A 25,275-nucleotide genomic window follows, 5' to 3' on the forward strand; every position below is an offset into this window, starting at 1 on the left:
GTATCCGATTTTGATAGGCTACAACCTGTTTGCAAATTTTTAGAATCCTCAAATTCCAAAAGGGAAAAAAATTATGCTCAAATTTTAGTTTTTTTAATTTTCGTTAAATCTGGTCAAACTATGGTCAAACTACTTATTCAAGAAGTATTAGTGTTACTAAATAATTATTCAAGAATATTAGTGTTACTAAATAATTATTTTAGTTTTTTTGAATTTTGGTCAAATCTGGTCAAACTGTGATCAAACTATGATCAAACAATGGTCAAATTACTTATTCAATAAATATTAGTGTTACTAAATAATTATTGTTTTTTAGAACAATAGTTTCAAACTCAAACAGTGAAATGTGTGACTTCATGCTCAAGCTAAATTCCCGAGGGTTAATAGGATGGACATCTTACTATTGTCAGGAAAACAACAAGTGCAGACTTGGAAACGAGGGAGAATAGAACCCGAAAGTTAAGCGTGCTCAGGCTGGGGGAGTGGAACGATGGGTGACCGTTCGAGAAATTAGATGATTTGGAATGATGAGGGATGATTAAAGATTAAATTGAGCAGTAATGAAGGGTAATTAGAGATTAGAGGTTAAATAATTCAAAAATTAGAAAATCAGGAAAAAAATTCAAAAAAAATTTAATTTTTTTATAAAAAAAATCCTTTAGTACCGGTTGGTGTTACCAGCCGGGACTAAAGGTGGACCTCCAGGCAGCAGCCACGTATACATACATACACATAGCAGCGGTGCAATCATCACACATATTGCCAGTGACATATGTGCGGTTACCACTTATTACATCTTCTTGCCAACTCCCACTTACTTGGCCGGCCAACGCTGCAGCCCCTCAGGAGTCGGGGCTGGGGCCCTGCCGCCTCGTCGTCCACCTGCTGCCTGCGACGCTCATTGTATTTCATGATCTTCAGATTAACCATAATGGATAGTAATATAGACTATAGTAACATGCTCATGTTACTAATCTATATTACTACCTCTATAGTGAGGAGTAATATATATGTGGTAACATGGAGCACTTCATTTATTAGGCTATAGACACATCTTGCCTTGATATGTATGATGTTACTCATACTAATAATAACTAGCTATATTATCACTTTCATCTTTTTCTTCATTTATTACATGCCATATCATCTATTTAATCTAGATATGTGTGATGTTACTATCTATGTTACTTTCATTATGGGTAGTCTTCAGCAGCTTGTCACAGATGATCCACGGGAAGCTCCAGAACTGCTGCTTTTCCAGCCAGCGGTGGTCCGGGCGATAGGTCACGTGGTACCAAGCCTACGCCCTCCTTGACACGTCCGCTTTTGGTTGGCTTGTGAACCAACCCCGTGCCTCCCTATGCAGGCACTTGACAGAATCGATGATGCGGTCCTTCATCTCGATGTACCTCTTGTTGTCCTTCTTCAGGTACAGGAGCCTGCTCCGCATGTTGTCAGTCAGGATCTCGTCCTCGTGTTCTACACCGTAGTAGCGCATCAGGGTGGCCAGCGTACAGGTTGTAGCACTCTGCAGATTCCAGGAATTCCTCAAAGCTAGGGACCACCACGTCCTGATCGAATGCGGTGTTCGGTTGAGCAAGGACAAGAGAGCAGGAGAGCCCGACATACGACTCGGAGCTGCTCGGTACATCTTGCCGAGAGCTCCATTGGAGATATACATTGGTTTGTCCCACCGTTCCATGAAATCTGGGTACTCCCTTGGTCACAATGACCGGGGCATTTTAGCTGGAGCTCCTGACTTGGCCAAGCAGCTAGCTGGAGAGACCCAGGGCTCCGAACTTTCATTGGATGACGGTTCGCGTGGATCAAGTGAGCAGTTGAGATTGCACCGGGCGAGTCATTTATCATGTAATTGACAAAGAACTTCTGAATAGACAGTAGTTCATCAGGTGTTCTGGTAAGATTTCAGGTATACACATGTCAGACGAGGAAAATACATATATGCTGAAGAGCGTTTTAAAGCTAAGACTGGTTTGCATAACTGAAATAAGCATTTCAAGGAAAATTATTGAAAAAAATCTCGAACGAAGGAGAGCTGCATATAATTGCATCAAGAAGAAATGTAGATACGGTAAAAACACACACCCACACATACCATGACAACAGCTATAAACCTGACACACCACGAGCAATAAAAGAGACGACCCACACTCAACCCATGACCAAACTAAGACTCTTCCATGATCAGTCTGGCCAAGCCTTTGGCGCCAGCCAAGAAAGTTATTAATTGTACATTGTGATCATATATTTGTTTCAAAGCATTCAAAGTTTTATGTTGGCTGTTATGCCATCCTGGCTGACTTCGACACTCGTAGGCAGTTCTCTTTGGTCATGTTGCTATATCGCATGTTTCATGAAGTGCGTGCACTTACCACCTAAGGCATTTTCTTAGTTTTTGCTCTGCAAAGGTTTTAGAAAGATGTGAGGGGCCTCAAGATAATAAATACTACTTTTTTTTGCGAGGAAAAGGGGTTTCATTCATCAAGCAGCAACCAGATCTGCATTACATAGGTCCGGCACCTCGTCCGGACCGGATCGAAGCCACACTGCAGTGCGCTTATTTATTCTACCATAGTTCGCTAAATAAAGGCTAACAACGTTTTGTTCTCTCCTTACATGCTTGACTAGATATTCCCCACGTTCCTGTAGAAGCCTAGTGATCTCACGAACCATCATCAGGTGCTCCGACCTGTTTACTCCACCTTCCTTCACCAGCTTGGCCACATCTAGGCAGTCCGTTTGAACAACAATTGGTAGTGCAGACCATTGAGAGGCTAGGGAAATGCCCTCCATACATGCTGCAAGTTCAGATTCCAGTAGGGACGCACACTGCCGTAACTCTCGGCTAGAAGAGAAGATTATAGCTCCATGTTCGTCTCGAAGAACCATACCCGCCCTAGCACTCCCGTCCTTGCCACAGAAGGAGCCGTCAACGTTAAGCGCTGCCCATCCTTCTGGCGGTGCCTCCCATCTTGGAGCCTGCTCCTTTGCCTGGCACGCATACGATATTGGTTTTCTCCTGACATGGTGGCCAGCCACCATCTTCCCTTTCACATGATCGCCAAGGGGGTCTGCCTGAAGGGCCAGCAAGGAGCTAATATAGCTAGACAGAAACCTTGTCGAGGCCTTCACTGGTGGTGGCCGTTTGTCGTGGACGATCTCATTCCTTACGTGCCAGCAACACCAAATCGTCATAAGCGTGTACATGCGCTCCTCCTCCGGCAGGTCAGCGGGCACATGGAGGAGCCACTCCGGTCCTGTGTGCACTAGCCGCCGGACGTCTGGGATGTTCCACTGCTGCGCCATTGACTACTATAGGGCGACCGCTTGGGGGCATCTACAGAGAGCATGGAAAGTGTCCTCCAGTTCCGTGGCACACACAGGGCCAAGATTAGACAGTTCAAGATTACGAGAATGTTTATTTGTCCAAGTGGGAAGACAGTTTGTCGCTACCCTCCAAGCAAACACACGCACCTTTGGAGGAGTAGGGCACCTCCATAAAAAATATAATAAATACTATTGAAATGCTACAGTTGTAAAAACTGATATTTCGATTGTATTTGCAAGTATAAAGATTGATATTAGTCAAATAAAACAATCTTCGGTAAAAATTAGCAGCAAAAACATAGGCAGAGAAATTAAAACGAATAAACTGTCAAGAATATACCTCGAGTGTATTCCATAGGTGTATCAACCTTCTCTGGAATCAGTTTCTCATCCCAAGTGATAAAATAGAGATCCCTGTCCAAATCGCCTCCAGAGCATTCATTTGGATGAGGCCTGATTGTCAAAGATAAAAGTCTATATGGACAAGGCCTTTTGAACAACAAAGATTAATTTAATGAGAAAGCAATAATTAGCAACATCCATCTATTGGACTTGTATAAGTATGTAACATGGCTGGATGCCTGGATATCAATCTAACATGGAGACGAAGCTGAGAATATGAACTCTAGATGGCCGCCTTTCAGTTTCAGTATAACTTACGGTATTACCTTTCTCCTCGTTGAGGGAAGACAACACAATCAACCAGGTTCTTAGCTCCATGCTCATATACAGCTTCAAGTACTCTCATGTCACCAGGATGGAGACAAGGATTTTTCTTATATTGCAACTTTTCCAATAACAATTGTTGTTTTCTCTTTCCCATTAAGTATGACCTGCCCATTTTCCTTCTGCTCTTTGCTGTTTTTTGTAATTCTTATGTACACTTGACCATATTCTAATCCGTCTGTTTCATCCAAACAACCAATAAGAACACGGCCTTTTCGGAACATGAATCTTACATCTACTTCTTATGTTGGTCAGCCTATTATCTTGATGGGCCTTAAAAATCATCAACGGGTATTCATAACCTTGCAGTAACATTTTAGATGATGTCTTCGTTTCGACAGTACCAATTTTTGCCAGAATAGAGAGAGCAGATAGAGTAGCTTCTCTGTTCGTCCACATTTCAGCTAATTCATGCATGTCATCTTGTTGCAACTACTCAAATATCTCATCTCTTATTCCCAAAGTTGAAAGGAGAGAGATAATTTCACAATTCATATAGCATGGCTAGCTTTGCTCCAAGTTGTAATGTTAAAAATTGTGCTCTTAGATTCGAATTTCTTCATGCTAGGCCGCAGAGAAAGATTACGAAAGGAATCAGAGTCGACAACAACAACTCCTTTGTAGCCACCATACCTTATTTGAAAAGCTGAAGGAGGGTTAGTACTGTCTACTCCAATTCGGTGAGCCATTTATTTGGCAAATCTCTCAGACATCTTCCCAATTCCATCAGAAAATATGTGCTTAGTGCCATCAGTTGTGACTTAAATATTTGGAATCTCTTCCACATCCCGTGGTAGGATTTCAATTGTTTGTCTGGAGGATTTCAATTGTTTGTCAGGGAATCATTAGAAGCAAGCATCCAAACAGAACTTCCACGAAGTTGACTTGCTGAGAAGGCCAGGAATTCATACTTCTTTGGACCAATGGAAGATCCCAATTTCAGGATGGATAAAATGCGATAATACATGCCACTTTTCAAGGGTTGGGAAAAGAACCCTCATCCAGTTCTAGTAGAGGTAGCATCTAGAAAAAGCGTACTCCAGTCTTCGTCAACAAAAGTAACTCTAGCAAAGTTAGAAGCATACATTCCATGATGCTTGACCACATAATTTGAAACTTCTTTCTCAGGTCCCAAGTAGTATATTTTGGAAGGCGTAATGTGAAATCTGTAACACATCATTAATTTTTGTTCAACTTCAGTCCTACTGGACATCAAAGTATTGTGGCTCCTTTTCCTGCTATGAGCCTCCTCCTTTTTTTCCGAAAAGGGGCCTGGATGAAGTGCAAATGTTCATAGCATGTAAACTCTAACTTGCTCATTTTCTCGAAAATCCTCCTTGAAATATGAACTGGTATTTCTTCAAGAGCTTTAAACAGATGAGCATTAACATGTTTGGCAACTATTATTCACCATGTGAACAAGAGAATTGAGACGAAAAGTAACTTCAGAAGGCACTGAGTAGCCACCCAGGCAGTCAACAAGAGGAACCAACGATGGGCCAACAGATTTCATTAATGATATGGAAAATTCCCCAATTCTCCTGACAAAGATAAGTTGTCGACAATAAATGACACTGGTATTGACTATGAGGGTCAGAGTTGAACACTTCCTGAAAGAGTGGTTAGGTGTAAAATCTAGTGCTCAGACCTAGGTAAACTTCGCATCCTCCGTGCATACATGAAAGCGGTCATCTGGGAACCTTGAATAAACTGCAGGCCCAGAAATTGTTGTACCTATTTTTGGTGCATACATGAGCTGATGCAAACATTAAATTGACATTGCTCAAGATGATATAGATTTTTACCAGCTTCAGAATTATAGAATGAATTATAAGAGTGTTGTGCCTGACCATCTAATAGTCTAAGAGGTATGACAATCGGTAAATTTAGAAAAAGTATCGGTGATGTGTATTCATCAGATAAGTTTTAAATTCGTATCTCTACTTACTTATAAAAGAGCAAACATAATCTTTTTTAAACGCACCCCACAAGACCTTTCTTGCACATAATGGTTTGGCATCAACTTAAATTTGAACAAAAAATACTGTAACACGTTAAATTCCAAACTTTTCTGGTCTATATTGCTGATGCAAAACGCCTCATAAAATCTCAAGATCAGGATGAGTTTGATTATGCATGCTATTCTGAAGTTTCAATACTAAATATGAACTTTCACAATAGCACTAACAGGTGCTACAAAGTGCCATACCCATACTATCTTCAGGTTATAGTTGTCAGTGAATTGACCGAATTTGAAGAGAATGTCCTTCCCAAGGTTAAAGCCAAGAAGTGCAGTTAGGAACAAACTTCAAATAACCAAAAGGCGCTATAACTTGGAACTATTACTATCAGTCAAAGTAGTAAAATTAGCGGGCTTTGCTTATATAATTAGAATATCAGCTAACGACATCATCACATGTGTGTGGTATCTTCATAAGTAAATACCAATAATGAACTATGTACTAATTTGCATCCATCTCCATCATTAATTGATATGGAAGGCAATAAATAACTAAAACTACCAAGGATCATACACTGTAGGCGATTATTTAGTTATACACGTATGACAAACCCTAGCAACAATTTACTACTTCCCTGTAGCAAAGCCGCGGCTATTACTAATAAGCTAACTAATGTGATTAACTATTCGCAGTTTGCAAAAAAGTAAGACATACTGGTAGCTTCATCTCAACACAAATTAAGCATAGCTAGACAAATGTAGCTTCATCTCAACACAAATTAAGCATATAGTTATACGAATACGATATACTTATGGATACTAAGCTACTCCCATGGATTGCCGAAAATAAACACTGTATGAATGCATTGTCCATAGCCAAACCCAGGAGAATAATAAGTGCACTGCCTGTGCATGTTCAATTGGCCTGCATTCGGCAAAGGAAGTTCCTCCTTTTACTCTTTGCTAGGAACTCTTAACTTCTTAAGGGATCCTTGTATATCCCTCACCAGGTCAAGGAACTTGAGCCTAGAAATGCACATAGGGGGAGAGCCCAGAAATGGGCATAAGGGCCAAGCTGGAACAAGGCATATCTTAATTGCATAAGTGTTGGTGATTTCAAGATCTTTTCTTGTGGAGCTGCCTATTTGTCTCCATTCCATTTCAAGGCTAATTTTGTTGTCACGAAATGCCCCAAAGCCCAAGACAAAACAGATCATCAAGCGTTAGTGATTTGTGTTGTTAGGCTCATTTACACAGCGTTATATGCGACCTTTTTGGGTATCAAATGATAAGGGGTACTTGAGGAAATCCAATAAATGGGTTTTAATAAAATAATAAAAATATCATTGACATCAGTGTCCAATCAAACAGTAATGCTACGAAATGTGTGTAATGTGATATGGTCGTATGAGCCATCAAGCAACAAGTTATTTAATGTACAAAACATTTATAACATAAATCTGAATTGGGAATTGTAGCCCATGGGAACTCACTGTTTTATTCCTTTCAGATGCGAAGGATACAGAAGTGGTACGTACACATAGAACCCAAGTACCCAACCTTGTTCGATACATTAATCATACAAAACTTAGTCGTTCTATGTGTTCAACCTTTGGTCTGTGTTATGCGTTTTCCATGCGTGCATCTCACCGGAATCAATTAAGCAGCCAGCTTGTGCATGTGCTTACGTATATGGCGGCAAGAATACATCCAGCTGCTTGCTTCTGACTTGCCAGTTTTGTCGAAGATCAATCAACCTTGTACATAGCATGCACTTGTGCGTCGATTCCCAACAACCACATGAGCTCGAAAGGCCACCGTTTGCACCTCTACCGGTCGAAAAAACAAGGCCGTCAAGACTTCTCCTACAGTGATATCCAAACAATCACTATGTGTAGCTTGGTAGACACATACTGTACAACAATCACTTGATCTTGCACATGGGACCACATGGAGAAAGCATCAACACCGATATGCTTGATGAGCTCATTCTTCACAAGGTCACACGCAATACTAATATCACCTGCACTAGCTAACAAAAGAAGTCGGTGTAATGACCAAAACACCAAAATCCTCAAGCAACTACCATGGCCAAGTCACCTATATTGTCAAAAGAGCCATAGCTCACAACTCAACCTATGCCGCAACTTGTTTCTTAATCTTCTAGGCAATCAGAACCAGCAAGAAAAACACAATAAGAAGAAATCGATTGTCGATGTAAAGGATCACTGTCCAAATAGCTTTCGAATATGCATGAAGCTGTAACAAACTGGAGTGTGGAAAGAACCTCAAGGAGGTAGCTGTTAAACCCGAGTGGGAAACGAGACATGACTCTGGATGTGAACTATATATAGGAGATATCAGAACGAGTGAAAGCTAGATAGGCAAGACTCCCAACATGATGACAATAGCTAATCTGGACATAAAGTGGCTCACCATCGGAAGCTCGAAGGTGGACATTGAGGTCCATTGCAGTCTTGGTAGCATCCTGATGGGCAAGAGAAGCACAAGCAAGATGATCCTTGATGTATGTAGTTCTTGTAGGTTATTTGTGTGTTTGAGAGCGTGTGAAGCATATCTCAAAAAATAGTGGAGTTTGAGTGATTCAATTCAAACACTTATTTCCTACAAATTCCTTAAAAAATTAAAAATGTCATCTTCATAAAAAAATTTGAAGACCTGGGGAAGAAGAAATATTGCCAGAACATTGAAATCTCCGTCGTTCGAGACGTTGTAAACCATCGAAATCTCTGTCGTTGTAGATGTTGTGGGACCCTCGTTCTTTTCTCAAAAATCCCCCGCGCACATGTGTCGACGCTGAGCATGACCTCCCACTCATGCCCATCAGGGTCTGGAGCGATCTCTAGGAGGTCAGCCTTGCTGAAGAATGGGCCCTGCAATGCAGTGTTCAAGCTGTGAAGCCCACATAACTACCTCTCTCCTGTAGCTCATGCTACATCCCTATGTTTTGCCCCTCCTGTCCTTCATTGCTCCCATCGTTCTTCAACACAACTCTAGAGACTCTCTCCTTATCTCTTCTTGACTCAATTTTGTGAAGAACACATAGCCTGACCAAAGAGCCATTTTAGAGTGCAGGAGCATGGAAGGAATAGCGCTAGGAGATGTCCCGGGGTTAATCGAAGATTGGGAGGTACAATTGGGTAGCACCTGCTTGTGGTCTCTCTAGTGGAGGTGTGTGGCCGTTTAATGTTTTCCTTTCCTAGAGATGAACAAGAAAACATGAGTTTGGAGAGGATCTTGGGGGTTTGGAAGAAGTGCATCCAGCACACAATGTCATCATTGGACCTTGAAACTAATCTTGGCAACCAAGCTTTACAACACGAACACCGAGCAACACAGCCCATTCTTTCGCATGGCCAGCACAAACCTGCCACTCATGGTGCAATATGTGTTGCTATACCTCCATTGAGAAATGCATCTACGGTACTCAAACTTGTCTCAAGGCTGCACTTTAGTCAATGTACACTGGAAACCTCAATTTACAGTCATCAAAGACGCTTGAAGGGCCCACCTATGGTCATCGCCACTCATATCGTACGTATTTTGTTGACATACAAACCATTGACCATTTCACTGCCCATGTAGGTATCTAGCATGACCTAGGCCCTCGGTTGTAGGTTTTCTTTTGCAATATAACCACTTAAATTAGCACCTACCCCATGACACTTCTTTTGAAGGAAAAAAATTAGCGACAACTTGATGGTCCTCGAGTTGGTCCACTCCATCATCTTGCTTTCTGGCGATCCACGCTCACGACTATGTGTTTTCACCGACCATGCCGGTGGCCGCAACCCTACGTGGAACACCACGCCTTATTGTGTTGTCCCCACTTTGTGATGAGATCCCTTCACATCTTGCTTCGCCTTAAGTGTGCCCTCAATCACGCGACATTCGCGAGCTGATCTAGGCTGTGTGCTACACTAATAGTGCCGCCCTATTCACCGACATCCGCTACCTTTGCCTTGAAGGTACGATCTTCGCATTTCTCTCTAGCTTTGTAGATCCGCCATAATTCTACATCGTTTGTGGATACGGGCCGAAGCTAGATTCTGGAGTTAGTGATATGGGTTAGACGTCCCAAGTATAATTTGTTGAAAGATCCAACAAATTGTTTGCTTCGATTGATGTTTAGCAGGAAGCAGTGGGAGATAACATGGTGGCGGTCCAAAGGACAAGGAATAACTAAATAAAACAACTAATAAAAGGCAACCCTATAGGCCAGTGAAAACTAAAAGTATCTCTCATGTTGGATCCCCAAAAGGGGGCTCAATGCATTTTGCTCCAGCTAGTCGCCATAACTCCATTGCTCGTCTGATGGTGGCAACAATCTCATTTTAGAAATCTTGCCCCTGAATGTGCACTTGTTCCTTTCTTGCCAAATCTCCCATAAGACCAACATGGTCAAAGATTCCACTCCCTTATGGCCTGGCACAACTATGTTGATGATGGCTTTGGACGCCAATGCTCAAGGTATTCATATGGCATGGCATCTTCACCCCCACGTCAGCAATGCCACCCAAGTTGGCTAGCACCTTATTGCACCTCACTATTCAACGGCACGGGTTGGTTAGGCGATAGCTCCAGTGTCACGAACTACCACTGTCGCCAACACCTCCGCTGCTTGGAAGTAGTGTGCCCACATGTTCATGAGGTGTTGGATAGTGGTGTAACTCGTTAGTGGTCTGGTCACCAAAGTTAGTTCATGTTTGATTAGACCGGGAGGGGAGTAATTAAGTGATGCTACTTGCGATGGTGTGGGCTAGTGTATCTGTATCCGTTAGAGCTAGCAAAGTATGCATCAGAATTTGCTGTGGCTGGTACACGACGACCAACAAACTCACCTTTAGGGAAATGATTATCTTCAACAGCGTGGCTAGACAAACAACTATTACTACCAGCTATGCCCGCAAACCCTCAAGACCGTGTGACACCTTTCCTGGTGTTGCCATGTCTCCTGGTTTGTTTGGTCCATGGTGACACAATGGAGTTGCTGCACCCCGCTCGGCTAGTTTGCATGGCAAACGATGCACTGCTCCACGGATATTGTCATGTGGAATAGAGTTCGGCACCTCATACCAATCAAGGCAATGTATTACCCTCACAACCAACTTCTCATCTTCTGCCTTGCCCTGGTCTCTTTCTTGCAATGTCTGCCACATAACCATCTGCACCTAACTTAAACCATTTGTTGATTCAAGAACATCAGAAACAACAACTGGCTCACCCTTTTCCCAATGCATCTAAAAGTGAATTAGGTCATCATCATGGAGACAAGTGGCTACTGGACAATGTAGGTAGTTATCACTTGAGTCCTTATTTGCAGCCTTCTGTACCATCTTTACGTTAGTTCTTACCCTACCCGAATGATCAAAGCAAGGGCACTGATCACTTCTACTAAATGTTGATTTTACAAATATTTCACTCCTCACAACTTTGTCAGCCCTCTCTTCTAACTAGGCATGCATTTTCACCAAAAACATGCATTTGAGGTCCAAGACAAAATTACCACATCCCCCCATTTCCTTTGGTGGGTAACTTATGTCACCATCACTGTTTGCTCTCCACAGTTATAGAGGGTAAGGTTTGCTAACATCAGTAAGGGAATCCATCTTACTCCTCAAAGGGACACTACGATTATCACCGTTTGAATGTAAATTCTTGCCGAAAATATAGTCCTTTCCTCTATTCTCATATTGCACGCTCTCCACATCTTCTCCTCCAGGGATCTAACCTTTAGAATCTCCCGGTAGAAAATGACGCACGACAATAGGACTTGCGAGGGAGGCAAAGTGTGCCTCCTGATCTGACCCTAGTGCGACAAGGTTCTCTTGTCGGATATGGGCACCTAAATTGCCACCCCAAGAGAAAATACAAGGGGGCAACCCTCATGGCAGCGTGAGTCGCCTCTGCTTCTCTGGCCCTTAGAGATGTGAAGTCGAGGAATATGTCAGGGAAGGAGATTGAGCTTCTGACAATGTTGCCGGTGATGGTGAAGCACAGGCGCACTCCAACCATAGCCATTGGCTAACACCGTCATTACAGAGCCCGCAACTGTGTTGGACTCAACCTACAACTAGGGCAGTAGCGCGTATGTCGCATCAGGGTCGTGGCACCACAAGCTCGCCATGTTGGGGAAGGAGCCACACCCAAGCCAAGGTGTGCCGTGGAATCGCGACGCCAAGGCCCCATTAGCCCAAGTGCATGATGCATGCGGTGCGACAGGGGAAAACATGAGCTGAACGCCATGGCAACTAATGGGGCTCTGGCCATGGTGACCACCACCATGCGTTGCCGCTTGTTTTCCAACCCCACACAGTGCACTTGCCGATGCCGTTTGAATCTTGCACATATATCGCCGTCGCAACCGCCACTGGCATCGTCGCCACTTGCCATGGGTGGGTAACCGCAATTGGCGCAAATGTGTGCGAATTGGAGTTGGCTGCTTACTAAAAAACATGTTAGTTCTTCTCTGCCATTGGTGAAATGTATGACAAGTCAGTGAAATGCATGGGCTATCGAAACAAGTGATGGCAGATGGGCCTCAGGAATTGTGTCTTTAGTTATTGTAACTTTAGGTTTTCAAAGTATAGTGACCAAACTGTGGGTACAACTCAAACTTCAAGTACCATGAATGCATTCTACAGCCCTGCTCTTTCAATACAATTGTTGGGACTTCCTCAAGAATTTTCCTCAACTCGTTTGTGTGAAAACACATAACTCTAACCAGAGGGCAGTTTTATGGAGAACGGAAGTTTGGTGCGCCGGGGGGGGGGGGTGGCGCTGACCTACAAATAGCTTGACCCCTACTCTAGCTTCTGAAATGTAACAAGAAGCCCAAGAACCAACATGGGCACCAAGTTCACCTTCCAGATTGCCATCAGCTATGCATCTTCAGCAAGTTTTCTTATTAATGTCCTGAAAATATCTGTATTCTCATTGAAAATTTCGCTCTACCAGATATCTAATGAAGAAATTCCAATGGGTTTAAACCATCTGCAAAAAGAATTGTTGATCACACTATATAAGTTTTAACCACCCAAGCATTCACCCGTCCCCTCAACACTGTCAATATTCAGTGATTTATGTCTAGTCCAGCTAGCACAAGCAGTTTGTTGTAGAAACCTTAACATGCTATCGTTACTTCCTGCATTAAACATCATCATCATTGGAGTTTAGAAATGGGTTGTTGCACCTTCTTTAGAAGATAACATCATCATCATTGAATTATCTTTAGAAATTTGTTGTTGCACCATCTTTAGAACATCACGAAAGACAATCTTAACTGCCATGATTGAAGTTTTGTTGATTGGTAGATTGTTCTGAATGAAATCTCATAAGAATTTGATAGATAATCAATCACCATAACACTTTAGATTTGGCATGGAATTTGGAATTAGCGATATCTACAAAATGCTTGTTTGGCACCATGCAATGCCAGATGAACTTCATTAGCAAACTCCTCCTTGAGTAATGGTCTGAGAACATATAGATATATGAAAGATACACACTTGCCCCTCATGTTTAAGAACTCATATAGTTGATGGCTTAAGCTAACTAGCATGGTGAACAATTGCTTACCGGTCCATGGTGCATCATGAGTGTGTATAGATTTATCTATTGATGGCTCTGGTGTTGGAAAAGAGTGAATGACCTAACATCTGAAGTTGTTGAAGTTCAGTTTTCTTCAGTAAGACCTCTCGAGCTTGTTAAGAAATACTCCCACCGTCCGAAAATACTTGTCATCAAAACTAAAGTATTTTCGGACGAAGGGAATACACAACCGTTGGACATTCATGAGTTAATTTTTTTCTGAAAAGGGGGGACTCCCCGGCCTCTGCATCAGAACGATGCATACGACCAACTTTATAAATAAGCAAATAGGTTCAACAAGGTCTTACCGTCTGAAACAAAGTAACGGCAAGCTCACAAAGAGCCACAACACCGAAAACACAAAAGCCAAGAGGCCACAACCGGCAGGAATAACAAAGATAGGAAAACTAATCGCCTATCCAAACCGGTTGAAGATATCTCGTGCTACCATCTCCCACCCGATAGATCCAGTAACCAAACGTTCCCTGACCTCTGTCAGAGTAAGTAACGACCACATACGGATCAGCGCAGTGGCTCAGAATATAACCTACAAAACCTGAATATTTGTTGTTCTGTTAAAAGCCAAATCATTTCTGCAGTTCCAAATAGCCCACAACAAAGCACATACTCCTACGCGAATGTGTCTAGCTATTTCGGACTCTATCCCAACAAGCCACGTTCCAAATAACGTACTGCTAGAATTCAGAGGAGTAATGTTAAAGGCAATGTGTACCGTCTGCCACAAAACTTTGGCCAACGGGCAATCAAAAAAAGGTGCTTGATAGTTCCATCCCGATCACAAAAACTACACCTAGTAGATCCTGTCCAGTTGCGCTTTACCAAGTTATCATTTGTTAATATGACTTGTTTATGTACAAACCACATAAACACTTTAATTTTCAAAGGCACTTTGACTTTCCAAACATATTTGGAACTAGGAATGGTGCTAGAATTGATGACATCGATATACATCGATTTAACTGTGAACTCTCCAGACCTAGTAAGCTTCCAGCACAACTGATCGGGCTGATGAGATAGCTGAACCTCCATCAGTCTACTCACTAAATGAAGCCACGCTTCCCACCGGTTGCCAACAAGCGTTCTCCTAAAATGAATATTAAGGGGGATGGACTGCAGTATCGTTGCAACATAAGCATCACATCGTTGAACAATACTATATAGGGACGGATTCTGAAGCGCCAGCGGTGTCTCTCCAAGCCAAGTATCCTCCCAGAGGCGCGTGGTAGTGCCATTACCGATTATAAACTTTGTCCTATTGAAGAAGGCTGCTTTTACTCTCATGAGCCCCTTCCAAAAAGGCGAGTCCATCTGTCTCACTATCACCTGGGACAAAGTTTTGGACTGTAGATACTTACTACGAAGAATCTACGCCCACGTGGCATCAATCTCAACTGATAACTTATGCAGCCACTTACTGAGAAGACATCTGTTCTTGACTTCAAAATTCTCAATGCCAAGGCCCCCCTGGTCCCTTGGTCGATAGATGATATCCCATTTGGCGAGTCTGTATTTTCTTTTTAGTTCATCACTCTGCCAGAAGAATCTGGATCGATAAAGTCCAGCCTTTTTCCTAACACCAACTGGGACTTCGAAGAAAGACAAGAGAAACATAGACATACTTGTGAGCACCGAATTATTAAGAATCAATCGGGCTCCGTATGACATGAGTTTTCCCTTCCAGCAACTCAGTTTCTTCTCAAACCGATCCTCGATACACTTCCATTCTCTGTTTGTCAGCTTACGATGGTGAATGGGTATACCTAAGTACGTGAAAGGTAAAGTCCCCAATTTGCATCGAAACAATTGACTATAAGCCTCTTGTTCCTCATTGGCTCTAACAAAACAGAACAACTCGCTTTTATGAAAGTTAATCTTCAACCCAGTTAATTGTTCAAATAAGCATAACACGAGTTTCATATTTCTCGCTTTTGCCAAGTCGTGCTCCATAAAGATGATCGTATCATCAGCATACTGTAGGATAGACACACCTCCATCAACTAGATGAGGCACCAAGCCACCCACCTGACCAGCCTCCTTTGCCCTACCTATCAAAATTGCCAACATACCAACCACAATGTTGAACAAAATAGGAGACATTGGATCACCTTGTCTCAGGCCCTTGTATGTCTGAAAATAATGACCTATGTCATCATTCACTTTAATTCCAACACTCCCTTTTTGCGTGAAAGATTCTACCTGGCGTCGCCAGGCTTCATCAAAACCCTTCATGCGTAAGGCCTGTTGAAGGAAAGGCCATTTGACTTTATCATACGCTTTCTCGAAATCCACCTTGAAAACAACTCCATCTAGTTTTTTTGTGTGAATCTCGTGGATCATTTCAGGAAGTACCACAACCCCTTCTAGGATGTTCCTGTCTGGCATGAAAGCAGTTTGGGAATGCTGCACCACAGAATGCGTAATCTACGTGAGCCTATTAGTCCCGACCTTGGTAAAGATTTTGAAACTAACATTAAGAAGACAAATGGGCTTGAATTGCTCAATTCTCACAGCCTCTGTTTTCTTAGGAAGCATGGTTATCGTTCCAAAATTCAGTTGAAATAGCTAAAACTGTCCAGAGAATAAATCATGAAACAACAGCAACAAACCCCCCTTAATAATATGCCAGCACTTCTTATAGAACTCTGCCGGAAATTCATCCGGGCCGGGAGCCTTATTATTTTTCATCTGCGAGATGGCCTCAAACACCTCTTTCTCAGAAAAAGGAGCAGCCAAAATATCATACTCAAAAGCACTAAGTTGAGGAACATCCTGAATCCTAGACTCATCCAAAGAAACACAGTTATCCTCTGGTGGCCCAAACAACTGCTTGTAATATTCGGTTATGTACAATTTTAGGTTCTCCTGTCCTAAAATCATTCCTTCATCTTGCTCAAGCTGAAAAATCCGCTTTTTCTGTGGTTGCCATTGGCGATCATGTGAAAGAATTGAGTGTTCGCGTCCCCCTGGGCAACTCGTCGGACCTTGGCCCGCAACGCCCACTTTAATTCCTCTTCACGAAGAAGCTCTTTCAATCTCATCTCCGCGTCAATCTTGGCATGAAGCTCCGAGGCCGGCAGCACCCTGGATTCTGCTTTTACATCTAGGGACTGAATAAGGGTAAGGAGCCTTTCCTTTTCGACCTTGTAAATCCCACTAAGATGCTTAGCCCACCCACATAGGAAACTTCTCAAGTGCATGATCTTATTCTGCCAACGCTCAAGCGCAGTCCTGCCTCCTACATCCTTAGCCCATTCCCTGGCTACGAGATCAAATAAGCTGTCTTGTTCAAACCAAGCCAGCTCGAACGAAAACGAGTTTTTGTTTCCCAAGTGGGTAGCCTCACCAGAGTCTAAAAATAAAGGCGTGTGGTTAGAAATACCACGGGAAAGTGCCTGAACTGTTACGAAGGGAAACTTCTGTTCCCATTCGACGCTAGCTAGTACTCGATCCAGCTTCCCAAACGTCGGATTTGGCAACGCGTTAGCCCATGTGAATTTTCTTCCCGAAAGCTCTATCTCTCTCAGATCCAAGCTTTCAATGCTAGTATTAAACATAAACGACCATATCCCATCGAAATTATCATTGTTTTTCTCCTCACGCCTTCTAATAATGTTGAAATCACCCCCACCAGGATTGGAAGCTGCTTAGAGCCGCAAATCGGAACCAGATCAGCCACGAACTCAGGTTTGAGTTCAGGCTATGTGGCACCATATACCGCCACCAGAGCCCAATTAAACCCATCGGCCTTCGACCGCACCCGAAACTTAACTGTGAAGTCTCCCATCACCACACTTCAGACTTCGAGCGAATCACATCTAACTCCGAGTAAGATCCCTCCTGATCTTCCTCTCGGTGGCAGACAATGCCAATCAAAATCAATACCTCCCGATAGAGTATTGAGAAACTGTGGTGAAAAATTATCTCTACCTGTTTCCGACAATGCGATAAAATCTAGATTATGCTCGAGAGACGCCTCTGCAAGAAACCTTCTTTTAGTCAAGTCTTTTAGACCTCTGCTATTCCAAAAGATTGCTTTCATATTTCGTCATGAAATGTTTTAGCAGTACGGATCCTAGCACTCCTACGCACTGCCGAAGCCGGGTAAATCTTCCGCTTCCACTTGCGTTTAGGTTTATTTTGACCCTCCAGCCGGTCCTCACAACCAGGCTTAGTGAACCTAACCATAATAGTCTTAGATGTGTCATCCTCTTCATCAGACTCAGGGAGGGGTGGAACAAGATCCGCACAAAAAGTATCGAACACCCTGACCCCCAAAGCATCAATATCAGAATCATTCATGGGTTTAACCGCTGCTAAGTTATGAATCATCTCTAAAGCCCGCTCCGCCTCTAAATCCAGGATATCATTGACGGAATTTGAAATTTCACTATCATTACTACCTAGTGAAACTCCTATTTGGTTTGCATTATTAATAATCTCATCATTAGAAAAATGCAAAATGGAATTAGAGGTATTGACCGACATACCAGTAGTGACCTCAACATCACGAAGCTTGGCCGCCCTCATGACGCACCGTTGCTGTATGTCGTCAACTCCGGATGATCCTGGAGACGACAGCTCAATCGTCGCCCACAGAGACCGGATCCAGAATCCCTCCAAACGCAATAACCCCTTCCCGTGTGACACTACTCGGGGTGGGGCCTCCTGCCTCACCCCTAACACGCAGCCGGCCGGCCTCCATCGATGAAACCGCGGGAACGCCTGAAAGCGGTGGGGCGCTCCACGGCGCCGCCGATGTCGGTCGCGCCCCGCGGCCAAGAGTCAGAGACGTACCAGGGGAGGGGAGTACATGGGCCTCCTGCCTACACTCTCCACCCACCCCGGCCCTCTGGTAAGAGGGGCTCGCCGGCGCCACAGGAGGGGCAGCTACCCTAGGTGCCCCAGGGAAAGAGGGCGCCGAGGCCACCTGCCTCGAGCCCCCTCCAGAAGGCGAAGCCGCCAGCTACTGCTCCGGCACCGCGAGAGGAGAAGAGGGTGCCGAGGCCACCTGCTTCGAGCCCCCTCCCAAAGGTAGGACCTCCACCACCGAAACCGCGTCCTGAGCAGGAGAGGGAGTGGCCGCCTGCCTAGACTCCTCCTCATCTCCCCTGACCGAGGTCGATGAACCCCCAAGAACGGGACTCACATCATCCTCAAAATCCAAGGTAGGTAACATGCGCTCAAAAACCTCGTCTGACTCCATGCGGTCACTCCAAAGTCTCAGAGACACAGAAGCAGGCTCGAACGAGCCAAATCTCAGAGAGGTCATAGGCACCGAAGAGGGTGGTGCCGTCCCATCCCCGGGCGTCTGAGAAACGGGCCCCGGTCCATTGGACAACTCTCGTCCAACATCATCGACAGGTGCCTCCTTAGCACCCGAGCTGTCATCTCCCTCGTGCTTGTCAACATCAGTCCCATTGGCAGCCACGGCGAACATAGCCTCATCCTCAAACTCAATCACGAGGTTAAAAATCTGGCCTTGATATGTCCACTTGACCACATCAGGCACGAACTCAATCTCCAAAACACTCACCAGCAGCCGGGCTACCCCGTGAGCTCTGGTAAAAGCCATATCCACTCTTAGAGTTTTCCCCACCATAATGCCCAAGCTAGCCACGACCCTAGCATCCTGCATCGGCTTCAAGGGAGCTCCGGAAAAACGCAGCCAAACTTGAGTAAGAGGCTTACCCAGGGGTTCGACTTTCTTCCACTCACAGAACTCGAGGATGCATTCTGTGCCTGGTACTTTACACATCCCAAAACTCAGAAGTCTCTGCAAATCCTCAACCGAAGGGAACTCAACCCTAAACATTTTTGCGTCGAGACTAACGAGCTCCCACTGGAAGTCACCTGGAGCTAACTCCTTCAGCCTTTGCACAATCTGGGTCTCAGAGACCTCTCCTTTGGTGACTTTGACAACCTCAGTGGTTAGACTCTGGGGCTCCTCAGGAGTCTCCCTCATGCTAGGAGACTCAAAGAACGTGAGTTCAGCACAATACACTCCATACATCATGAGAGACGGTATCTGATCACGCAAAATCGGACATTCCTATGTATCATGTGCCGGCTTGCCACAAGTATCACAAAGTTTAGCCACGCGTTCAACAATAAAATGACCCTTCTCTCCACAAAGATAGCAAAACATTTTCTCCTTCTTGCGTGCCCACTTGGACGCTCTGTCCGAATCAACTCTGTCTGTCGCCTCCACTGACACTGACACCATGGTCTCATTCCCGGGTATCTTAGCATTAGCGAGCGTCGTCACCACATCCATAGCCTGACCGGACAGCACCGTCGCCTCGACGGCCCCGGCGGCGGCCGTCTGCTCGACGACTACACGCGGAGGAGGCTGCCGTTGACGGAACCGACCACCTCGACCACCACGATGACCGCGGTCACTGCCCCGCTGCCGATAACCCGGGCCAGACGCCCCTCAACAAAACCACCCGGAGGACCGAGAAAAGGTCTCTCCACCATACCATCATTCTGCCAGGCATATCCACGGCCACCACCTGTCGACGATGAACCACGGTGTTGTCCATCCCCATATGCATTGTAACCATCATCTCCGCATTGACCTCGGGCGTTCCAGAAGCACCTCCAGCGCCCGTGTTATGGGGAGGCGGCGGTGCATGCGTCTGCACCGGCCCATGCCTATTCTGCACCGGCTTCGTGATGTAATGAGGCGGTGGAGCCGGCCGAGGATGATGACCAGGCGTCACGCCCTGGTTCCCTGGTGGAGGCGGCCGCAGTGCACCACCCCGCCCCGCCATCTGAAGATCAGCTCTAATGACACCAAACTTCGACCATCTAGGACATTTAATAATTATTGGCTTAAGCTAACTAGCTCTCCATACTCAACACTTGATTGTGTAGGTTGTGGGACATATCCATACAAACAATCCCCATCAAAATCTCTCGTAAAAGGCACACATCAGATTGAGTCTATTGAAACATCCGACTGAATTGGTAGTAATTTTGCAGCTAGTGCAACGAGTGTTAATCAAAGCTGAGCAGTGTGGTCTCGTGCTTCTTAGGCCTTGTACAATTAAAGGTGCTTAGGGGAGGTGCTTCAAGAAATAAACCAATTTTTTTAAGCACCGGTGCTTATTTATACAAGGTAGATGCTTAATTAGGCACCCTATAAAGATAAGCATTGATGCTAAAGAAAAACTGGATTTATTTTACTAAGCAGCTCCCTAAGCGTCTTGCATTGTACAAAGCCTTATGTTGTGGCGTGCACGGTCACAAGTTCAGGAGAACTTTTTCAAAACTGTGTATTACACTTCGTTGCCCCAGGCCTAGAGTGTTGAATAGAGTCGTCGAGATCTTCGGAGCAGACGAGTGTTTCAAACAAGGCGAGATGGAAATCATGTACATAGATCTATCGCTCGGTAAAAGACGGTCCACCATCTGAAGATCAGCTCTAATCATCGCAACAACAACATCAACCGAATTAAACTGTTCACTAAATACCCTGTGGTTTCTTTCTTTCCAACGAAGGCAAGACTGGGAGATGACGGCGCTGCCTGTTCGAGGTATGGCAAGGGAGTTTCTTCCACCAACCAAGAGATACCCAATTCATAAAATTGGAAGAGATAGCAATGATCTAGCACATAAACTAGCGAAGATAACTAGAAAATTGCTTACTTGGTGGCAGAGCCACGCATCGACGGTGACGACCACCTTGGCGCTAGCCTCCGGCGGAGCGCCAACCTCGGCGCCGTCGTCGCTCCCCTCCAACCCGATGCCGTTCGTCCCCGAGGCGACGCATTCGGAGACAACACCCTCGCTCCCCTTGACGTGAGTCACGTGACGCCGTTCGTCCCCAGGAGACCAGGACAACGCCCTCCGGGGCGAAGACGTCGGCTGTGGCGCCGCTCCCCACCGGGGCGACAACCATGAACCATCTCCACACTAAAGCCTTTGGCATTCGTCTCCAGGGCGGCGCTCCTGGCCCCGTAGTGATCGCCGGTGTCCCTCCGCGGATCCAAATCTAGCGGGGTTTCCATCAACGATGCTGAGAAGGTTGGAGGGACATGGAGTTAGCAACATAGGTGATTCGCTCTGGACAAGGGAGTGCTCGGGAGATTGTTGTCTAAATGATAATCTGGAGCTGGAGCAAGGAGGAACTGTCCATTCTACGTGCTGTTGGGACGGGAAGGCGATGGAGACGAATTGGCAGCGAGGGGGAACTGTCAATTGGAGCTGGAGCGAGGATGAACTGTCGTTGATGGCTGGCGGCGCGCGTCCAATCAAAGCCAAAGTGGGAAGAAACGAAAGCCCCTAGTTAGTTATGACGGTTAGACCCTAAATATTTGAGCACCCCTCTCACGTGATGTTTCCCCTTTTCCCCGTTGTTCCAAATCTTCCCTCATCTCCTTGCCAGCCTTCAATTTCATTTTTTTGCCTTACAAGAAAATCAAATTTGTTCCCTAAGAAAGTCAAATTTGTACGTGTTGTGAAATTATGAAGCAGAATACACATGTAGATGTAGATGTAGATGTAGATGTGCTATACATATCTCAGGTACGTGGATGTGGGCTGCACGGTGTCCACTTGAAAGTCCACGTATCTTGCGTTTCTGGAAGTGGATTAAGTGGGTTGTCCTATATATGGGCGTCACATAGAACCCACATCCTCTTCCTCTATCCGGCTATTCCCTAAAAGAAAACCTCTCCTCGGTTGTTCGGACGATGCAGCAAGGGTTAGGGCACGCCGCCGTCCACCTCCATGGCCGGCGACGGCAGGCACGTGCATGGCCATGAGGTCATAGTTGCTTTGCACACGGTGGCATGACGCGGCGGTGCAACTCGAAGCCTAGCCAAGTGGCGGCACTGCTGCAAGGTGTGGCAACTGGTGTATGTGGGTTACCAGGTCCACATGGAACGCACATCATCTTCCTCTATCTGGTCGTTCCCTAAAGGAAAACTCTCCTAGTTGTTCGGACGATGCAGCGAGGGTTAGGGCATGCCGCGGTCCACCTCCATGGCCAGTGACGGCAGGCACACACATGGCGGTGGGGCCATGGCTGCTCACGCAGCGGCGAGCTCTTCACGCGGCAGTGCGGCTCGAAGCCTTGCCAGTCAGGCGTGGCGGTATTGTAGCAGTGTGTGGAACTGGTCATGTGCGGGCTCGCGTGACGATGCTCGTGGTGTCTGCACGATAGTAATTTTGCCACATCCAACTAAATTGGCAGTAATTTTGCAGATAGTGCAATGAGTGTTGATCACAATATTGTTACCCCCCCTCCATTCCTCCCCTGACAATTCGTGTGATTTCCTCTTAATCTCTCCTCAACTCGCTTGTGTGTAAAACACACAAATCCAACAATCATGTAGTTTTATAGAGGACGAAAGCATGGAAGAATCGCCACGACATGAGGTGCTAGGCTTGCATGATGGTGGTTTTGGGAGGAGAATTATTGGAATTGGAGAAGTGCATTTAATACTTTAATTTGGGAAAAGTGTTGTCACCAATATGCTTTCTTGGTATACGACACCCACTTTGGCTACAATTGTGTTTTCTGAGTGATGTGCACTTAGTGGAGGTAGTGCTGCACGTGGTGGAGGTATTTCATTCATCTATTTCACACCCTAGACTTCTACAAGATACCATTAACCCTTTGATCTTAGCCTCACTTTCCTCTATTGCGGCTCCTTTTCCTGCTAAGAGCCTTCTGCTGGATGAAGTGCAAAGGTTCATAGCATGTCAACTCTAACTTGCTCATTTTCTCAAAAATCCTCCTTGAAATATGAACTGGTATATTTCTTCAAGAGCTTTAAACATATCAACATTAACATGTTTGGCAACTAACTTCCCCATGTGAACAAGAGAATTGAGACGAAAAAAACTTCAAAAGGCACTGAGCAGCCACTCAGGCAGTGAACAAGGGGAACCGAAGATGGGACAACAATTTCCATTAATAATACAACCAATTCCCCTAATTCTTTTGATGAAGGCTAAGCTGTTGACAATAAATGACACCATTGCACCTTCATCAAGTATGAGGGTGAGAGTTGAACACTTCACAAAGCATATCAATTATTTTATCCTCCTCACCTCACTTGCATGAATCTCATATATGAGATGTAAATGCATCTAACATTTGGGGCTTTCTACCTCGCCATGTAATCATAACGTCTAACTAATATTATGTAAAAAGGAAAGAAATAGAAGTATTAGAACAACACGGTGAGCAACTCACCTGTAGCAAGATGACGCTAGGCCCAACGAAGTTGCACTTGTAGCAATTTCGGATGTGCCCAAAGAACACCTCAAGCTTGCATCTCTGGGAATCATGATTCAGGTACAAGTTGATGCGCAACTTCCCCGGGATGACTTCTACGCGGACGCTATCCCAAGAATTAGCCGCCTCAAATTTGTGCTCGGCAACGCGGTTGCCTACCCCAATGCATCTGAAAGTGTATTAGGTCATGATCATGGAGACAACTGGCGATTGGACAATATAGGTAGTTATCACTTGAGTCCTTCCTATTTGCAGCCTTCCTTACTGTCTTTATGTCAGTTCTTACCCTGCTCGAATGATCAAAGGAAGGACACTGATCACTTCTACTAAATGTTGCTTTTGCAAATACTTCACTCCTCAGTACTTTGTCAACACTCTCTTATGCATTTTCTCCGAAAACATGTATTTGAGATCCAAGACAGAACCACCACAACCTCCCATTTCCTTTGGTGGGCAAGGTATGGCATCATCACTACTTGGTCTCCATAGTTGCAGAGGGCAAGGTTTGTTAACATCAGTAGGGGAGTCCATCTTCCTCCTCAAAGGGACACTATGATTCTCACCATTTGAATGCAAATTCTTGCCGAAAATATAGTCCTTTCCTCTATTCTCATGTTGCATGCTCTCCTCCTCTTCTCCTTCGGGGATCTAATCTTTTTGAAGCTCCCAACAGCAGATGAGGCACGACTCTAGGGCTTGCAAGGGAAGCAAAGTGTGTCTCGTGATCTGACCCTAGTGCGACAAGGTTTTCCTGTCGAATATGGGCACATGAGGTGCCACCCCAATAGGTAATACAAGGGGGCAACTGCATGGCGACGCGATTCACCTTCACTTATGTGGCCATGCGCGGGGTGCGAGCAGTTGTGCGATATGTGGCGTTGCAAGCGGCGACGAGGCTAGCGGTGGCATGACAACCGTCTGGGCTTGCATGGCGATGCTCGCGGCGTCTACGCGATAGGAATTTTGCAACATCTGACTGAAGTGGTAGTAACTTTGCAGATAGTGAAATGAGTATTGATCACAATATTGCTACCCCCCCCTCCATTCCTCCCCTGATAATTTGTGTGATTTCCACTTGATCTCTCCTTGATCCCCTTGTGTGTAAAACACACAAATCCGTCTATCATGTAGTTTTATAGAGGATGGAAACGTGGAAGAATCACAACGACAAGAGGCGCTAGGCTTGCATGATGGTGGATTTGGGAGAGGAGGATGATTCGGATTGGAGAAGTTCATTTAATACTTTGATACCAGCCCCACTCTCTGGTATTGTGGCTCCTTTTCCTGCAAAGGTTCATAATATGTAAACTCTAACTTGCTCATTTTCCCGGAAATCCTCCTTGAAAGATGAAGTGGTATT

At 44.9% G+C, this 25,275-nt stretch overlaps 1 pseudogene; it reads right to left on the bottom strand.

Moving 5' to 3' along the window:
• LOC119353934 overlaps window positions 1-25,275 on the bottom strand; it is a 75,176-nt pseudogene that overhangs the window by 1,410 nt on the left and 48,491 nt on the right.

The sequence above is a fragment of the Triticum dicoccoides genome, chromosome 1A, assembly GCF_002162155.2.
Source record: "Triticum dicoccoides isolate Atlit2015 ecotype Zavitan chromosome 1A, WEW_v2.0, whole genome shotgun sequence".
NCBI classification, from domain to species: Eukaryota; Viridiplantae; Streptophyta; class Magnoliopsida; order Poales; family Poaceae; genus Triticum; species Triticum dicoccoides.